The 19,521-nt window shown below is 42.5% G+C and overlaps 1 protein-coding gene across 8 annotated transcripts in view; it reads right to left on the bottom strand.

Annotated features, from left to right (window-relative positions):
• LOC115833149 (poly(rC)-binding protein 3-like) overlaps positions 1 to 19,521 on the bottom strand; it is a 259,877-nt gene that overhangs the window by 114,436 nt on the left and 125,920 nt on the right. For 5 of the 8 annotated variants that reach the window (XM_030806216.1, XM_030806219.1, XM_030806218.1 and 2 more), the window contains one exon: positions 2,070 to 2,149. The exons of the other annotated variants lie outside the window; for them this stretch is intronic. The gene's annotated coding sequence lies outside the window, so the exon portion shown is untranslated. The remainder of the gene's footprint in view (positions 1 to 2,069; positions 2,150 to 19,521) is intronic. 8 annotated transcript variants of the gene reach the window in all.

The raw sequence follows: 19,521 nt of genomic DNA, 5'->3' as shown, positions 1-19,521 counted from the left end.
CTATCCAACTGTGTGCTCACTGCTCTGCCTGAATGGCACAGCGTGTGCTCACCTTGGCTGCCCTCAATACAAGTGCTGGACACAACTTCGTCCTTCCTGCTAATCGGGCCTAGAGCCCCGCAGTCACCTCACCTCCCCTGTCCCACAAGTACTTCCACTCTGTTTGAAGGTCCTACCTTCAAAACAGATCCCGCATCTGACCCTCTCATGACGTCCTCGGGACCACCTCTCGCCTGGGTCCAGGTAGAGCCTCCTCACTGGTCTCTGCTTCCCCACTGGATCCCCTGCGAGACTATTCTTCTTTTTTTTTTGAGACGGAGTCTTGCTCAGTCGCCCAAGCTGGAGTGGAGTGGCGCGATCTCGGCTCACTGCAAGCTCCGCCTCCCGGGTTCACGCCATTCTCCTGGCTCAGCCTCCCGAGTAGCTGGGACTACAGGCGCCCGCCACCACACCCGGCTATTTTTTTTTGTATTTTTAGTAGAGACAGGGTTTCACCGTGTTAGCCAGGATGGTCTCCATCTCCTGACCTCGTGATCCGCCCGTCTCGGCCTCCCAAAGTGCTGGGATTACAGGCGTGAGCCACCGTGCCCGGCCGAGAGACTATTCTTTACCCAGACACCATAGCGATTTGGTGAGAACCTAACTCGGCCCAGGTCCCTCCCCTGCTCAAGGCAAGAAGCACTGGCAGGTCCCTCCTCTGCTCAAGACAAGAAGCACTGGCTCCCACTCAGAGCAAAAGCTCTTAGGACGCCACAGGGCCACAAATGACCTGCTACTCACCTCCTGGAACTCAGCCCCTGACGCTCTCCCTTGCTAGCTCTGCTCTGGCCACACTGGCCCCGGGTTGTCCTCCACTTTAAAGCCTTCGTGCTGGGGACTCCTCTGCCCGGATCGCTCCTCATCCATGGCTCACACCCTCATCTTTCCTTTAACATCACCTTCTGAATAAGGCCAACCCTGATGGCCCTATTGAACACTGGCAACCCCCAACTGCATGTATGCACGCACACACGTGTACACATACACACATGAAAAGACACAATCACAAACACATGCACACACTCGTGCACTCAGGCACAAAAGCACACGTACACATGCACCCACTCATGCACACATGAACTCATATGCACACACTCACCCTCGCACACATGTAGGTACACTACGTGCACAATCACACACATGCACTCACACGCACATGTGCACACACTATTTATGCACAAACATGCATGCATATTTGCATGTGCAGACACACACATGCACACGCATGCATGCACACACATTCACTCCTGACCTCTGCTTCGTGCCCCCTTCCTTGATCTGCTGAGCATGCCATCTCATTTTCTCAGGTATGAAGTACACACAGGATGGGCAGCTCTGGGGACACAGCCATTGGTGTGCGCTCACTGTGTTCCAAGCCCAGGGCAGAGCAAGGCACAGAGCATGTATCTGGTTACTGTTGCCTGAATAAGTCTGTTGGATCTGGACAGCAATTCAATTCTTCCAGCCTTATTTAGAGTTATTTCTAAAACCATTTCTAACTCTGAAATGTGTCATTAGCTCCACTGTGTTTCTAACCTGAGGAGAACTGCCCTGTGACTGGTGAGTCATTAACATTCTGCATAGATGAAAAGTTGACAGTCACCACATACTCCAGATCATGTTGTTTAAGAAATACAACGTTTTTTTCTCATTCCACTACAAATTACCCTGTAAAAGGAAATAGATAAGAAGCAGGTCAGCATCTGAGAGGCCGTTAGTATCGTCTCTGCAGGGGCCCTCGTGGCGGCCCACAGTAAGTGAGGTCAGTGGGAGTCGGGTGCAGTTCAGGGTTAAGAACCTCAAGAGAACGGTCAAGCAAAGGGAGCAACCAGAAGTCAGGATTGGCCCCGTGGGGTGGGAAAAAAGAGGGCAGGGTGTGGGCTGAGGTAGGTCAGCCAACAGCACTGAGGTTGGGGACAGGCAGACATGGGGGCGAAGCTGGGCAGGGCAGGCAGGGTCACAGGTGAGCCATCATCTGGAACAGGACGGGGCCGGGCAGGCAGGTCACCAGCAGGGGTAGACGAGAGTACCTGGGAGTGTCTCCTTCTCCCGGCCTGGGGCCGCCTGTCCTGCCAGCCCACCTGCTCCCCGAGGGTGACACACTGTCCATCTACCAAAAAGCAAGGGAGAAGCATCACGTTACCTGACGAAATTGGCAGGACCGATGCCAGGCACGCTGCCCACACCCTGCGTGACCCTCCCCATCCCTCACCCGTCTGACTGTAGGGGGTTCACAAGACACCTTGTTACTTGAATTCAGTACTGCATCCTCCAGCAATGGTCAGACACGATTCTACAGGTCACAGCACATCCCAGTAAGGAGACATCCGCTGTTCCTGGCTATGCCCTCCTGTCAAGTCCTGACAACTGGTGCCCACCTTGCAACTGTAGGTGCCCCCATCTTCCCCCGTAGGTTTCTCCAATCTCTCCCCACCTTTGCTATAGTCTGCTAAAAAGTTACCCTTTACTTGCAGGTAGCATTACCTGAGCTATACCTCAAAGCCTGATCTCTTTAGTAAGGCTTTCAACTTTTCCTGTTGCAACAGTCCACATCCTCAGTTATAGCAGAAATACCTTTTTAAAAATCTGGTAACACATTTGTGAAGCGTCAAAGGTGCCTGGCATGCTGCAGACCCCAACCAAACTCTACTGTCTAGTGGAGCAAAGTGATGGAGAAGCAAGGCCCTACCCTGTGGACAGCCATTAGCCCTAGCCTGGGATGTCCCCCACTGCTGTGTGGGCAGGAATGCCAGTGACCACCAGTGCCCAAGCAGGGGGACTCACTTTGTTCCCTGGAGGCCCTACCATATAATTTAGGCAGCAAGGAAACACTTCCAAAAAACTCGTATGAGGCCAGGCACAGTGGCTCACACCTGTAATCCCAGCACTGTGGGGGGCCAGGGCGGAAGGATCACTTGAGCCAAGGCTGGCCTGGAGTTTGAGACCAGCATGGGCAACACAGGGAGACCTAGTCTCTATTTAAAAAAAAAAAAAAAAAAAAAAAATTAGCCAGGTGTGGTGACATGCACCTGTAGTCCCAGCTACTTGTGAGGCTGGGGTGGAAGGATCACTTGGGCCCCGGCAGTTGAGGATGCAGTGAGCTATGATCGCGCCATTGCGCTCCAGCCTGGGCAACAGAGCAAAACCCTGTCTCAAACAAAACGAAACTCAGATGAAACGTCAAGATCCAGCTGTTATCCTAATGAATTACGTTCCAGAAACAAGCACTGATTATGAACACATGCAAAATCTTAAAAAGGAGGCGAAACTATTTTCAAGCATTTTATGATTTCCAAGAATGTTCAGGTTTATTACAATATACCTAGTATTTACCAGATTAAAAAGCAGGCACTATTATGATTTTTATAGATGAGGATCAGGCTCAGAGAGGGAAGCAGTTGGGATGGGTCAACAGCTGGAAATTCTTTGTGCAGAGTTGCAGCACGGGCCCTTTCCATCCCAGCAGGCTGCATGCCACTAGGGGACCCACGGACTATCGTGGAAGGAGGCAGGAGACAGGTTCTAATAATTCCTTCAGAGGGTGTAGGTGAATTCAAGACACATTGCTATTTACAGCATTTTAATGACTATTATTCTGTGTTCCTAGGAGCAGTCATGGTGCCAGAACATTCCTGCTGTGCAGGCACCCCCAAGTTGCAGGTGAATTACTTCACATCATGTCTCAGGTTTCCCAATTATTAAACAACAGGAACATACCATGAGTTGGAATGAATGTAGCAATATATGTAATTCTCTTATTAACAATAATAACTCTTAAAATTATTTGTGGCTTAGGTGGTTTTCATAACTCTTCAAAATGATACTTAAGGCCAGGCGCGGTGGCTCACACCTATAATCCCAGCACTTTGGGAGGCCAAAGCAGGCAGATTACCCGAGATCAGGAGTTTGAGACCAGCCTGGGCAACATGGTGAAACCCTGTCTCTATTAAAAATACAAAAATTAGCCGGGCACGTTGGTGGGCGCCTGTAGTCCCAGCTACTCGGGAGGCTGAGGCAGGAGAATTGCTTCAACCCAGGAGGTGGAGACGGCAGTGAGCTGAGATTGTGCCATTGCACTCCAGCCTGGGCGACAAGAGCAAAACTCCATCTCAAAAAGAAAAAAAAAAAAGATACTTAAATATAAGGAGTAAAAATGTCAACAATGGAAAACAAGACTCTCTCCTATTATGCAGAGCTCACTGTCACTATTAACATTCCCTGGCGGTCCATCCAGGAATTTTCTACACAGGTAGGAGTGAAATGTTCATGCCTTTTCTATACCTGCCATGTTATTCTTTACAATCAAAACACCTTAAAATTTTTTTGAATCAGCACATTCAGAGCTACCTTGGCACAAAAAGTGAAATATTGTACATTTTTTATTTCAGAGGTGTTAGCCAGAATCTTCTCCACACTGGACTCTGCAAATTACAGCCCTGTCAAAGTAGACAAGGGGCTCTTTCACACCACTGCTTACACTATTCGCTCTCCAATGTTTTAACCTTTGACAAATTGAAAAGCAAAAAATGTTACCTCATCATTTTACTGTTTTAAAACTATAAAGCTGCAACCATTTTTAGTGAGTCTGAGTTCTTTTCTATGCTCACTGAATTCCGTGCTTTGTGTGTGTGAGAGTCCTGCTCACGGCCTGGTCCAGGAAAAAGAATAACTGATGGCTCCCCAAGGATGAGGAGGAAACTGCCATCTTCACACCCTCGCCACTGCTGGCATGAGTAGGTTATCCAGATGGTTTTGGTTCTTTTACTGGTAATCACTGAACTATGTTCTTAAACCCCTACTAGCTCATCAGTTGGCCCCAAGAGCACAAGGCCATCTTTCCAGCCCTGGCCTCTGCAGCTCAGGCCACGCACTGACCTCATCCATCACCACGGCTACCTTGTGAAGCTTGCAACGTTAAAATCCTGTCTCCACCCTAACTTCTCACTCCGCTGTGCACTGTGCCTCTGGGAGGCCACTGCCACTTTCTGTGACCTTCCCCCCTTCTCCATTCCTCTTTTGGCATCTGGTTCTATCTCCAGGAGCTTTTTCAACAATGCTTGTGAGAATCACTTTTCCCAAGTTCTTACAGGTTGCAAACGTACTGTTGAGAATATCATTTCTTTCTCTAAAGATTTCTGTATACTTTGCTACACTTTTTTCTACCATGAAAATAGTGGTGAAAACAACTCGGACCAGCCTGATCATCCCTGATACATAACACAGACATCAATAGAAAAACTGCTGAAAACCAAGAAAAGCACTTCATGAAAGAAGAGCTCCAAATGGCCAATCGCACATGGAAAGATGCTCAGCCTCATTAGTGACGGATTGTAAATTAAGATTTACAAATTGAAACCAAAACCATATTGCTGCAATATTACTCCATATAGTTTATTTAGCATATTTTTGGGCAAAAATGTCATTATCTGGGTGAGAAAGGGGGAAGATGTTGCTGTCCAAAACTTGGTATAGCTTTTGAAGAGCAATGATGGAGGAAAGTGGTTGCCTGAATGATCATTATATGAGATCAGTCTGTATCTTGCTAGTGGGAGTACAAACTAGATGAGAAAGCCAGAATGGCATCAGTCAGCAAAGCTGAAGCTTCACGTAACCTGCGACACAGCAGTTCCACATGCCTCACAGAGAAGTGTATGCTGCGCCCACCACGAAATTGTGCCATATGCCCGCTGGGCTCCTCAGAGAGCAATGGACCGTTTTAAAATCTGGTTGCTTTTAAGATTTTTTTTTGTCTTTGGTTTGCAACAAATAATGATATGCCCAGATGTGAAAAGTTTGCTTTGCTTGTTTGCTTGCTTTTTTTATTTGTTCATTTCAGGGTAGGCTGTTTCATGAATTTGAATATAAATGTCTTTTGATGCTTTAGAAAAATCCCTGGTCTTTATGTCTTCCAATATTTTTCTGATCCCCTACTTCCTGGGATGCTCATTACATGACATTTGACTGTTGACTCCATCCTATAGGCCTCTTGCATTCTACCTTGAATGACTCCATCCTTTTTTCTGTTGTGCTTCAACACAGACTGACTGCACCGAACTGCCTCCCAATGCACTGTGCCTGTTTTCTACTGGGTTCAGTCTTGTTAGACACGTCTAGTAAATTATTAATTTCAGATCCTATATGTTTCACTTCTAAAATGTCCATTTGATTATTTTTATAGATGATTCCACTTGAAATTCTGCATCTTTTCATATATTTTTCTGTCTATTTCTCTTTTTTAAAAAACATACTAATCTTAGTTATTTCAAATTTCTTATCTGGTAATGCAATTATACAAATCATCTCTGGGTCTATTTCTCATGTTTTTATCTCGTCTTTCACTTACTGTTCTTGTTTTAGCATGCTTCAAAATTTTTTACTGAGTACTGAACATCATGGTTAAAAAATAATTGAGACTATGGACAACGTTATCTTGCTCCAAAAAGGAATGCTGCTTTCTTTTGGGGAAAAAAAAAAATCAGCTTTGAGATATATAATGGAATACTGAATGAACTATTGATACACATAATGGCATTGACGAATCTTGAGAGTTATGAGTAAGAATAGCCAGACCAAAAATCGTACGTATATATATTGTGCATTTCCATTTATATAAACTTTCAGTGAAAGTAAATTCTGTAGAAGGCAAGTGAGTGGTTGCCAGGTAACTGACATATAATAAAATGTACATATTGTAAATATGTAAATTGAAATGTTTTAACATATGTACACACCTATATGTATACACTTCATTCAGTATTCCATTATATAGATGTACAACAATTTGTATAGCCATTCAAGTATGGATGGACATTTGCAATATGAACAAATTGCTACAGATGTTCCTGTTCAAAGTTGTATGGAAATATGCTTTCACTACTGTTGGGTAAAAACCTTCTAGTGGGATGTTGGTAGGTACGTATTTAATAAGCTCTTGGTTTGATTGCCAAAATGTTTCCAAAGTAACTGTACCATTTCCCATTCCCAACAACAGTATATGAAAGATGCTTCCCATCCTTGCCCCTACTTAGTATGGTCAGTTACACCGAGTGGTTTCTCATCGTGGTTGTCATTCACATTTCCTTGATGACAATGATGCTGAGCATCTATTCATGTACTTATGTGCCAGTCACATGTCTTTGTTTGTGAAATGGATGTTCAAATCTTTCAGCCATTTTTGTTTGTTCTTTATTTCCTCAGTACTGCATTTTAAGAGTTCTTTACACATGTTAGATACATTAGATATGTGATTTGCAAATGTTTTTCCTGGTCTGTGGCTTGTTTTTCCATTCTCTTACCCATGTAAGAGAATGTAGTGAATTTTTATAATATTATGTTGCCTCAGAATCCATTCTGAATATAGGTTGGACTTTCTTATACCAGGAGCAGGGCTTGGTCATCCTTGACAAACTTTCCAGTTTTCTACCTCCTCCCGGGTCCTCAAGGTGGTTGATCAGATATCTGCCTTACACCACAGCCTCCTGGTGATCGCCTTCCTGTGGGACAGCTAGACACAACCTACTTGATTCCCCCAGTTACCCCCACAGCCCAAATGACTGCCCAGATATACCCTACTGACACCTTCTCAGTCAATGTGATCCCGTGGAGCTTGTGGCTGCTTGATCTAAACCCACCAACTAAAATTCCCTGCAGGAAACCAGCTTGAGTAATGCCCTAGACTCCAATAAAAGTGATGGCCCATCGGTCCCTGGCTCCATCTCTCTCTCTCTTGCTCCCCACCTGCTGGTTGAGTGCACGTGTCCCACATGGCTTCCCACTGCCTGCTGGCACTGCATGGCTGTCCTCTTCTCTCTGAGATCATATTACATAACACAAATGCTTCCATTGCTTCGTGCTCTGCTGTGCTGTCTCCTGTGTGTTTCACCTGAGCCACACACCCAGACCCAACTCTCCTGTCCTGATCAGGCCTCTCCCAGAGAGTGACTACCCTAGTAAGAATAAACTAGACACAGTCAGACAAGGGCCACAAGGACATCAGCCAGCATGAACAAGTTTCACGTGAAAGGGACACCTCATCACAGGTTGGACCAGCTGCCTAAGTAAGCATTAGACTGCCTTTCGGGATAAAGAAGAATCCCATTAAAGCACACTGTAAACATCTATGACCCTGGAGCCCCATCAGATCATAACTAGAATTTATAACCTCTTTCCAGAGAGAGACTTCAATATCAAATCAGAGGAAAAGATCATAACACTGTATCTTGAAGAGCAGAAATTTTTTAATTTTATGAAGTCCAATTTATAAATTTGTGTATTTTAGGACTAATGTTTTTAAAGTCATAACTAGGAAAGCATTGCCTAATGCAAGATCATACGGTCACAAAGAATGCCTCATGTTTTCTCCAAGAAATTATATATTTTTGAGTTTTAGAGATCGAGATTCCTGATCTACTGTAATTTTTATAAATGACAAAAAGTATAGGATTTTTTTTTCACATGGATATACAATTATTCCAGAACCATTTGTTTAAAAAGCTATGCCTTTTCCCACTAAATTGCCTGGGCACTGTTGTTGAAAATTAATTGACCATGTTTGTGTAGGCCTATTTCTAGACTTGCTATTCTGATCCACTGATGTACTTGTCTATCTTAACAGCAATACCACACTGCATTGACTATTGCAGCCTATAATAAGTCATAAAAGCAAGTACTGTTATAGTCAAATGTCTATGAAAAGCCTTCTGGGACTTTGATTGTGAGTTCATTGATTCTATAGATCAATGTGGGGAGAATTAACATCTTAACAATATTGAGTCATCTTAACAACGAACATGGTATATCTCTCAATGTATTTATCTTCAACAATTTCTGTTGGCAATATTTTGTAGTTTTCCGTGTTCAAGTGTTGAACATCTCTTGTCCAACTTAGATTTCTAATGTTATTAAAAATAATATTTTTTTCATGGAGAGGAGCTTCAAGATGGATGACGAGATGCAATTTATGCCCACCTCCTCCACTTTGAAGAACCAAAAGAACGTATGGTCACATTTTGAATACATTACCCAAGAGAGAATGTGAATTCAACAGAGAAGTAACAGGAAATACCAAAAGTGAGTTAAGGAAAAGGAAGAGGGGGAGCCTGCCTGGCTGGGATTGGTCGGGAGCCAAGAGTGACTTCCCAACACAAGGAAAGGCTGAGTGAGAAACTTCTAGTGGCCCACATCCCCACCATGGAATCATGCAATTATGGCCATGGGAGACTCCCTCAACCCTCCCCAGCCCTGAAAATAACACCAGGAGCTGCCAGGAGACTGTGGGACAGAGCTGCTTCAGGGAGGGAGCTCATGCTGGGTCCCACAACTCCCTGAGACCTCAGTGGCTACAGCAAGGCACCATTTTCAAACCTAGCCTTTGGCAGACTGCGTGATGTCCTAGAGCCCAACAGGGCTGCTACTGAGGCATTACGGAAACTCAGGCTGTTGCTGCTGGGACTGGGGAACAAACTGGGAGTGCTCCCACAGCTGAGGATAAGAACCAAGTGAGGCACAGCCTACTGCCAGCAGAGCTTGGGGGAAAAGCCCTGTGGGGACTGAGAGCTGAGAGGGGTGTGCATTCCCTGTCCATCAACCCAGACTTTGGCCACCGAGGATGGACCCACCTGCTCCAGTGGCAGGGGTCAGTGCAGCTGCTCCCACTCTTCACCCAGCACTCCACTTGGGGCCTGAGGATCGACCCACCCCCGCCAACCAAAGCTGGCACCTGCCCTCACTACTGGGGGGTCTTGCTTGAACACAAGCCCACCCAGCCCAATTTCACCCTCTTCCCCTATTCCAAGACAGAGCATGTAGCCCAGGGTCCTGGGCATTGCCCAACCCAATCCACCATTGTGGGTGCCTCAGCACTCCTTCTAGGGACTTGAGTTTGGGTCTCATCTCCCAGCTGCTATCACCTCAGCTGGCACCTAGCTGCAAGTACTACCTGTGGGTCTGACGACTGGCCCTCCCTGCTCATCGCAGCCACCACCAACATAAATGTACATTGCCTAGGACCCAGAGTATCATCCCACCACTGCTATTGTCATCGCCCATGCCAGTTTCCCAGGGCCCAAGAACCCACCCACCAGCTTGGTCCACTGCTGCTATTACCAGTATCCAAGCAAGACACGTGGAGGCCCAATAATCAGCCTACTGGTAACCACCAGCATAGGTGCCAAGATATGCCACCTTGGGACATAAAGATTGGCACATTCAATCCAATGCTGCCTCTAGTGGGGCCTTAAGTCTGGCTCACCTGGCATCCCAGTCCACAGCACAACTTCAGCACAGCTCCACTACTAACTGCACCCTAACCTACTGAAGAAATCACAGACACCACCAATGCTGTTTACAGACAAAGATATCATACAGAGACTTCACTACTGCATGCACCCAGAATCAAACCCAGAATATCCCAACCAACATGACAGATTCATCTTCAGGAAAAAGTCCTCCCTATAAAGTGAATTCAAAAATAGGAAGATGCAACTATTATACCAGAAGTGCAGACATCAAAGTATGAACACAAGAAACATGAGAAAGCAAAAAAAAAAAAAAAAAAAAAAAGACCCTCCCCAAAGGAACACAATAATTCTCCATCAATAATAGATCTTGATCAAAAAGAAATTTTTGAAATCCCAAATAAAGAATTCAAAATATTGATTTTAAGGAAGCTCAGTGAGATACAAGAGAATTCTGAAAAATAATACAAAGAAATCAGAAAAAGAATTCATGACATAAATGGGAAATTTACAAAAGAGACAAAATTACTTTTAAAAAAAAACAAATTCTAGAACTGAAGATTCATTGAAGGAGATACAAAATACATTTGAAAGCTTCAACAACAGACTAAATCAGGCAGAAGAAAGAATCTCTGTACTCGAAGACAAGTCTTTGGAAATAATCCAGTCAGATAAAAATAAAGATAAAAAAGAATATGGAAATCCTTAATGACATTTGGAACAACATAAAGTGATAGAATATTCTAAATATCAGTATCCCCAAGGGTGAAGAGACAAAGGAAGGACTAGAAAACCTATTTAATGAAATAATAGATGAAAACTTTTCAAGTCTAGCAGAAGATTTAGACATTTAGATAAAGAATGTTCAGTGATTCCCAGGCAGACGCAATGCAAAAAGGTCTTCTCTGTAGCATATTATGTGAAAATCTCTAAAGCCAAAGATAAAGAGCAAATCCTAAAAACATCAAGAGAAAAGCATCTAGTCATCTATAAAGGAAATCCCTTCAGACTGACAGCAAATTTCTGGGCAGAAACCTTACAGGCCAGAAGAGAATGGGATGATATATTCAAAGTAATGGGGGGAAAAAACAAAAAACAAAAAAACCTGCCATCCAAGAAGACTATATCCAGCAAAATTATGCTTTGTAAATAAAGTCCTTTCAAGACAAGCAAACGCTGAGGGAATTTGTTACCACTACATCATCCCTACACGAAATGCTCAAGGGAGTCCTAAACCTGGAAGCACAAAGATGACATTTACCAACATGAAAATACATGAAAACATAACTCAGTGGTAAAGCATCACACAAGGAAGGAAGAGAAATGGCTTAAATGGTACCACTAGAAAAATCCACCCAAATGAATAAGAGAAAAAGAAACAAAGAATACATAAAACAAGAAAACAACCATATGACAGGAACAAACCTGTCATATAATCACCTCGAATGCAAACAGGTTAAATGCTCCAGAAACAGAACGGCTGAATATATTTTAAAAACATGATCCAACTAAATGCTGCTTACGAGAAACTAGCCTTGTCAGTAAAGACACATATGAACTAAAATTAAAGGGGTGGAAAAAAATATTTTGTACAAATTGGAAACCAAAAGTCACCAGAAGCTATAGTTATATCAGATAAAATAGACTTTAAGTCAAGAAAGGTAAAAGACAAAGACAAAGAAAGTCATTAAATAATGATAAATGGATCAATCCAGGAAGAGGATATAACAATTCTAAATATATATGTACCCAACACCAGAGCATCAAGATTCATAAAGCAAATATTACTAGATCTAAAGAGAGAGACAGAGAGAGAGAGAGAGAGAGAGAGGAGGAGAGAGAGAGAGAGAGAGAGAGAGAGAGAGAGAGAGAGACTCAAGTATAAAAACAGTGGGGGACTTCAACACCCCACTCTCAGCATTAGACAGATCATCTAGAGAGAAAATCAACAAAGAAACATTAGATTTAAATTGGACTTCAGACCAAATAGACCTAACAGACATTTACAGAACACTCTACCCAACAACTTCAGAATATTCATTTTCATCAGCACATGGAAGGAATGTTCTCCAGGACAGACTACAAAACAAGTCATAACAAATTTTTAAAAATCATATATCAAGTATCTTCTTAGACCACAACAGAATAAAACCAGAAATCAATACCAACAGGAACTTTGGAAACTACACAAATAGATGGAAATTCAGTATGTTCCTGGGTCAATAAAGAAAAAATGAAAATAAAAAAAATACTTGAAGCAAATGAAAATAACACAACATACCAAAACCTGTGTGATACAGCAAAAGCAGAGCTAAGAGGGAATTTTTTTTTTTTTTTTTTGAGACGGAGTCTCGCTCTGTCGCCCAAGCTGGAGTGCAGTGGCGCAATCTCGGCTCACTGCAAGCTCTGCCTCCCGGGTTCACGCCATTCTCCTGCCTCAGCCTCTCTGAGTAGCTGGGACTACAGGCACCCGCCACCACGCCCGGCCAATTTTTTTTTTGTATTTTTAGTAGAGATGGGGTTTCGCCGTGGTCTCGATCTCCTGACCTTGTGATCCGCCCGCCTCGGCCTCCCAAAGTGCTGGGATTACAAGCGTGAGCCACCGCGCCCGGCCCTAAGAGGGAATTTTATAGCAATAAATGCCTACCTGAAAAAAGCAGACAGCTTACAAATTAACAGTCTAATAATACATCTCAAGGAACTGGAAGTGCAAAAACAAACTGAACCCCAAATTAGCAGAAGAGAAGAAATAATAAAAATCAGAGCAGAACTAAATGGCATACAGACCAGAAAAATAATACAAAGGATGAATGAAACAAAAACTTGGCTTTTCTTTTTTTTTGAGACGGAGTCTCGCTCTGTCACCCAGGCTGGAGTGCAGTGGCGCAATCTCTGCTCACTGCAAGCTCCGCCTCCCAGGTTCATGCCATTCTCCTGCCTCAGCATCTCCGAGTAGCTGGGACTACAGGCGCCCGCCACCGCGCCCGGCTAAGTTTTTGTATTTTTAGTAGAGATGGGGTTTCACCGTGGTCTTGATCTCCTGACCTTGTGATCCGCCCGCCTCGGCCTCCCAAAGTGCTGGGATTACAAGCGTGAGCCACCGCGCCTGGCGGCTTTTCAAAAAGACAAACAAAATTGATAAACCACTAGCTAGACTAACCAAGAAAAGAAGAAGGCTGGGCACAGTGGTTCATGCCTATAATCCCAGCACTTGAGAGCTGCAGTGTGGGAAGACTGCTTGAGGCCAGGAGTTCAAGACCAGTCTGGGCAACATAGCAAGACATTATCTCTAAAAAAAAAGTTAAGAAGTTAGCCAGGAGTGGTGGTACCCATCTGTAGTCCTAGCTACTTGGGAAGCTGAGGCTGGTGGACTGCTTGACCCAGGGGTTTGAGGCTGTAGTGAGCTGTGATCATGCCACTGCACTCCAGCCTGGGCAACACAGTGAGACCCTGTTTCTAAAAATTTTTTTTAAATAAAAAAGAAGAGAGAAGAACCAAAGAAAACAAAATCAGAAATGAATAAGGAGGCATTAATTAAACTGATACCACAGAAATACAAAAGGTCATCAGAGACTATTATTAAAAAAGCTATATACTCACAAACTAGAAAACCAGGAAGAAATGGATAAACTCCTGGAAGTACACAACCTGCTAAGACTGAGTCAGGAGGAAATAAAAATCCTGAACAGACTAACAAGGAATAGTGAGACTGAATCAGTAGTAAAAGTCTCCCAATACAGAAAAGCCCAGGTCCAGGTGAATTCACAGCAGAATTCTACCAAAAGTACAAAGAAGAACTAATACTAATCCTCCTGAAACTATTCCAAAATATCAAAGAGAAGGGAAATCTTCCTAATTCATTCTACAAGGCCAGCATTACCCTGATACCAAAACCAGACAAGAATACAACAAAATAAAACTACAGGCCAATATCCCTGATGAACACAGACACAATAATGCTCAACAAAATGTTAGCAAACCAAATCCAACAGCACATCAGAAAAATAATACACTATAATCAAGTGAGATTTATACCAGGAATACAAGTATGGTTTAACATACAGAACTCAATAAACATGATATATCACATAACAGAGTGAGTGATAAAAACCATATGGCCATCTCAATAAATGCAAAAACGCATTTGATAAAATTCAACATCTCCTCATGATAAAAACTCTCAACAAACTAAGCATAGTGTTAACATACCTCAAAATAATGACGCTATATATGACAAAGCCACAACCAACATAATACTAGAGAAAAGCTAAAAGTGTTCTCTCTAAGAATTAGAAGAAGATAAAGATACGTACTTTCACCACTCCAATTCAACATAATACTGGAAGTCCTAGCCAGAGCAGCCAGGAAAGAGAAACAAATAAAAGGAAACCAAGTTGAAAAAGAGGAAGTCAAATTGTCCTTCTTTGCTGATGATATAATTTTATCCAGAAAAAACTAAAGTCTCCACCAAAAAAACTTCTTTCTTTTTTTTTTTTTTTGAGATGGAGTCTTGCTCTGTCGCCAGGCTGGAGTGCAGTGGTGCAATCTCGGTTCACAGGTTCAAGGGACTCTCCTGCCTCAGCCTCCTGAGTAGCTGGGATTACAGGCACACACCACCACGCCCAGCTAATTTTTGCATTTTCTTTTAGTAGATATGGAGTTTCACCATGTTGGCCAAGATAGTCTCAATCTCTTGACCTTGTGATCCACCCACTTCAGCTTCCCAAAGTGCTAGGATTACGGGTGTGAGCCACCACACCCAGCCCCATAAAACTTTTAGATGCGATAAATGAATTCAGTAAGTTGCAGGATACAAAATCAACATACAAAAATCAGTAGCATTTCCACACACCAATAGTGATCTAGTCAAGAAAGAAATCAAGAAGACAATCACATTTACAATAGCTACACAAAATACCTAGGAATAAAATTAACCAAGGAAACGAAAGATTTCTATAAGGAAAACTACAAAGTGCTGATGAAAGAAATTGAAGATGACGCAAATGGAAAAGCATCCCATGTTCATGGATACGAAGAATTAATATCATTAAAATGACCATATTGCCCAAAGCAATCTACAGATTCAATGCAAGCCCTATCAAAATACCAACCTCATTCACAGAATTAGAAAAAAAAAATTCTAAAATCCATATGGAACCAAAAAAAGGCACAAATAGCTAAAGCAATCCTGAGCAAAAAGAACAAAGCTGGGGGCATTACATTATCTGACTTCAAAATATATAACAAGGGTACAGTAACCAGAACAGTATGGCACTTATATAAAAATAGACACAGAGATCATTGCAGCAGAATAGAGAACCCAGAAATAAAAACACAAAGCTTCTGGTTTAATACTCCCATTAAAAAGTGAACAAAGGACACGAACAGACATTTCTTAAAAGAAGACACACAAACAGCCAACAAGTATGTGAAAAAATGTTCAACATAATCTTCAACAAAGCTGACAAGAACTTACACTGGGGGAAAAGGACACCCTCTTCAATAAATGGTGGTGGAAAAAATTGGATAGCCACATGCAGAAGAATGAAATTCGACCTTATCTCTCACCATACACAAAAATCAATTCAAAATGGATTAACTACTTAAAATGTAAGACCTGAAACTATAAAAATACTAGAAGAAAACCTAGGGAAAACTCTCCTGGACACTGGTCTAGGTAAAGAATTTATGACTAAGACCGCAAATGCATAGGCAACAAAAACAAAAATAGACAAATGGAACTATATTAAATTAAAAAGCTTCTGCATAGCAAAGAAAACAATCAGCAGAGTGAAAAGACAACCTGTTGAATAGGGAGAAAATATCTGCAAATTATTCTTCTGACAGAGGACTATCATCCAGAATATAAAGGGAACTCAAACAATCAAAAGGGAAAAAAACAAACAGTCCCACTAAAAAGTGAACAAAGGACCTTAATAGACATTTCTTAAAAGAAGACACACCAACAGCCAAGAAATATGTGAAAAAATGTTCAACATAATTAATCACCAGAGAAATGCAAATCAAAACCACAATGAGATGTCATCTTGAACCACTCAGAATGGCTATTATTAAAAATAGAATGGCCATAATCAAAAAATAACAGGTGTTGGTGAGGATGCAGGAAAAAGAAAATACTTACATATTATTGGTGGGAATGTAAATGAGCACAGCCACAATGGAAAACAGTACAGAGATTTTTCAAAAAAACTAAAAATAAAATTACCATTCAATCAAGCAATCCCACTACTGGCTATCTACCCAAAGGAAATAAAATCAGTATATCAAAGTAGTACCTGCACTCCCATGTTTATTGCAGTACTATTCACAATAATAAAGATATGGAATCAACCTAAGTATTGATCAAAGGGTGAATGGATAGAGAAAATGTAGTATGTATACACAAAGGAATACTATGCAGCCTTAAAAAAGAATAAAACCATGTCAGTTGCAGCAACATGGATGGAACTCAAAGTCATTACCTTAAGTGAAATAAGTCAGGCACAAAAAGAGAAATATCTTATGTTCTCACCTATATGTGGAAGCTAAAAAGTTTGATCACATGGGGGTACACAATGGAAAGATAAATACTAGAGACTAGGAAGGGTGAATGGGGGTTAGGGGAGAGGATGAAGAGGAAAGGAAGTGGGTTACAAACCTCCAGTAAGATAGACGGAATAAATCCAATAATATCAGAGTAGGATGAATGTATTTAACAAATACTATATTGTATTCAGGTGATGGACACCTTAAATATCCTGACTTGATCACTACACATTATACACATTATACACATGTAACGAAATTTCACGTGTCCCATAAATTTGTATAATTAAATAAATAGCTTAACAAAAAACTAATAATTTACTTTAATATTTAATTATCTGTTGCTGGTATACAGATATAAAATTGATTTTTGTATGCTGATCTTACATCCTGCAGCCTTGATAACCTTACTCATTAGTTCAGGAGCTTTGTTTTTATTCTGTAGGACGTACTACAGGGTCAAACATGCTGACTGAGAGGAAAGACAGTTTTACTTCTTTTTCAATTCTGATGCCTCTTTCTTGACTATTGAACTTGCTAGAACCTCCAGTAAAATACTGAATAGAAGAGATGAGAGCAGGTTTCCTTGCCTTACTCCTCATCTTAGGGGAAAGTATTCAGTCTTGTGCCATCAAATATGAGGTTAGCTCTACATTTTTCATAAATGCCATGCATCTGAGGAAGATTCCTTCTATTATCAGTTTCCTGAACGTTTGTATCTGAAGGGAGTGTTGCATTTTGTCAAATGATCTCACTGCATATTCTAAAATGATACTGTTTTTCGTTTTTAGTTTGTTAAGATGGTGAAATATACTGATTAATTTTAGACAAAATGATGCTCTGAAAGTGCTCAAAGCTTACATTTGCTTTTCAGTCACCCACCACACTAAACTGCTAATTAATGCTAAATGTTTGGTCAACTGAAATCTCTAAGTCTTTATTGAACACTCACCATGTGCTTCAAACAGAACTTTAGTGAACTCATCATGAACATGTGTCCCATGGGACCCTGTGTGGAATATTAATTAGCCCACTGTCTAGTCTCAAAATATATAATCTACTGGACATAAACATGCAAAAAACTTAATGTTACAATATTCAAATCCTGGTTCAAGGCAACAAGAGCAGCTGGATCATAAAGGACCAACAATTCTATCAATGGACAGCAATGCAGACCCCGGGCTGAGGCGGGGGAAGAGCAGGCCTTCCGGCCAGGACATGAGGACTGGCCAAGGGAGACAGGTGACTCAGGCACACATGTTTACGCTCCATCTTTCCCAAATTTCCACTGAAATGAGTGAAGAAATCAGGAAAACAAACCACTGGAAAGTACAGATGCAGGGCCCTCCGCAAGCTCCCATGTGATGGCATGGGCAGCGGGTTCTAGAGGCCCCTCTCCTGCCCTTCCTGAAAAGCGGTGTGCCATGGAGGCAGTGGGTGAGGGTGATGCTGGGGAGACGTGGCTGCAGAGGCTGGCCCCAGCCACACAGGGTGCCACACGGGACCAGAGGCCACCAAGCCCCCTTTCAGCACCCCACAAGGCTGGGGGGCCCAGAACTGGCGTGAGGCATAGCCCAAATGAACTTTCATCCAGCTCAGGGCCAGAACGACCTTAAAGGGGATCCCGGTGAAAAATGAGGGCACGCAGCAGAAAATGTCCACACATGCACGCTGGGAAGAAGACAAAACCAGCACTGACTTCTCCTTCAGGAAGCAACAAATAGAAAGAAAGAAACACAGAAGCCATAAAAAAATCTCTGCCACATGAAGAAAAACACAACACAGCATAAGGTAGAAGAACACATGTTCAGAAATACGTACAAAAAGAAACAGGTGATTTTAGTCAATGGCCTGCTATGTGCTTTCAGAGACAAGAAGGAAAAGAAAAACTCAATGAAACAAGAGATTAAAAATTGTAAAATGATAGTCTAAAAAAGGGAAATATGAATAAAAAATTACACTTGGCTTCAAAATAGCTTTAGATAAAGTCTAGAGGAACTGTAATCATGAGAAGAAATGATAAAAATTTCATTTACTTTCCATATTCTTAATCTTCTGTTTGCTTATTTGACTTCAGGGGAGAGGAGGCACCCCTTCGGCGGAGTTCGGGTGTGGTGTCTAGATGGACACAAGGAGGAGGGCGGCGGGGTCACCCTCGATTATGCACCATGTCCAACACGAGGCCGCCACCTGCCAATCTCCCTGTGTTCACCATGTCCTGTGGTGGTGAGCACTACCATCCCCAAGGTCCACTGTGCACCTTAGGGCTAAAACAAAACCTCCTGTAGGCTAAACAATGTCCAGAAAAGTTCTTCCATTTTGTCTTCCCACGGACTAAATAATAAAGTGTATTTTTCCTAACAAGAGATGCAGTTTCTGCTGGGCTGAGTCACAGAGCCGCTGTACTGTTAAGCTTTCGCTGAAATACGTCACGTCACATTTCTATCGCTTGTGAAATGAGCGGCCCATTTTCTCTCCCTGAATATCACACACTAGTTACACTACAGAGGCCTGCCTACAAGAGACGGCCAGCCAGGGTGAAGACCTGGCAAGGCAGAAATGCAGGACTTTAGGACCCCAGAGAGAACCTGCAACCATGGGTGGGGCAGAGGCACGCTGGCCTGTATGCCAACCCAGACTTTCAGAGAAGGCACCTAAAAGGTCCAGAGACCAGTTCTCTCCTCTGTAGGGGGAACGCAAG

The sequence above is a fragment of the Nomascus leucogenys genome, chromosome 25, assembly GCF_006542625.1.
Source record: "Nomascus leucogenys isolate Asia chromosome 25, Asia_NLE_v1, whole genome shotgun sequence".
Lineage (NCBI taxonomy): Eukaryota > Metazoa > Chordata > Mammalia > Primates > Hylobatidae > Nomascus > Nomascus leucogenys.
This window is presented reverse-complemented; position numbering and strand designations above follow the sequence as displayed.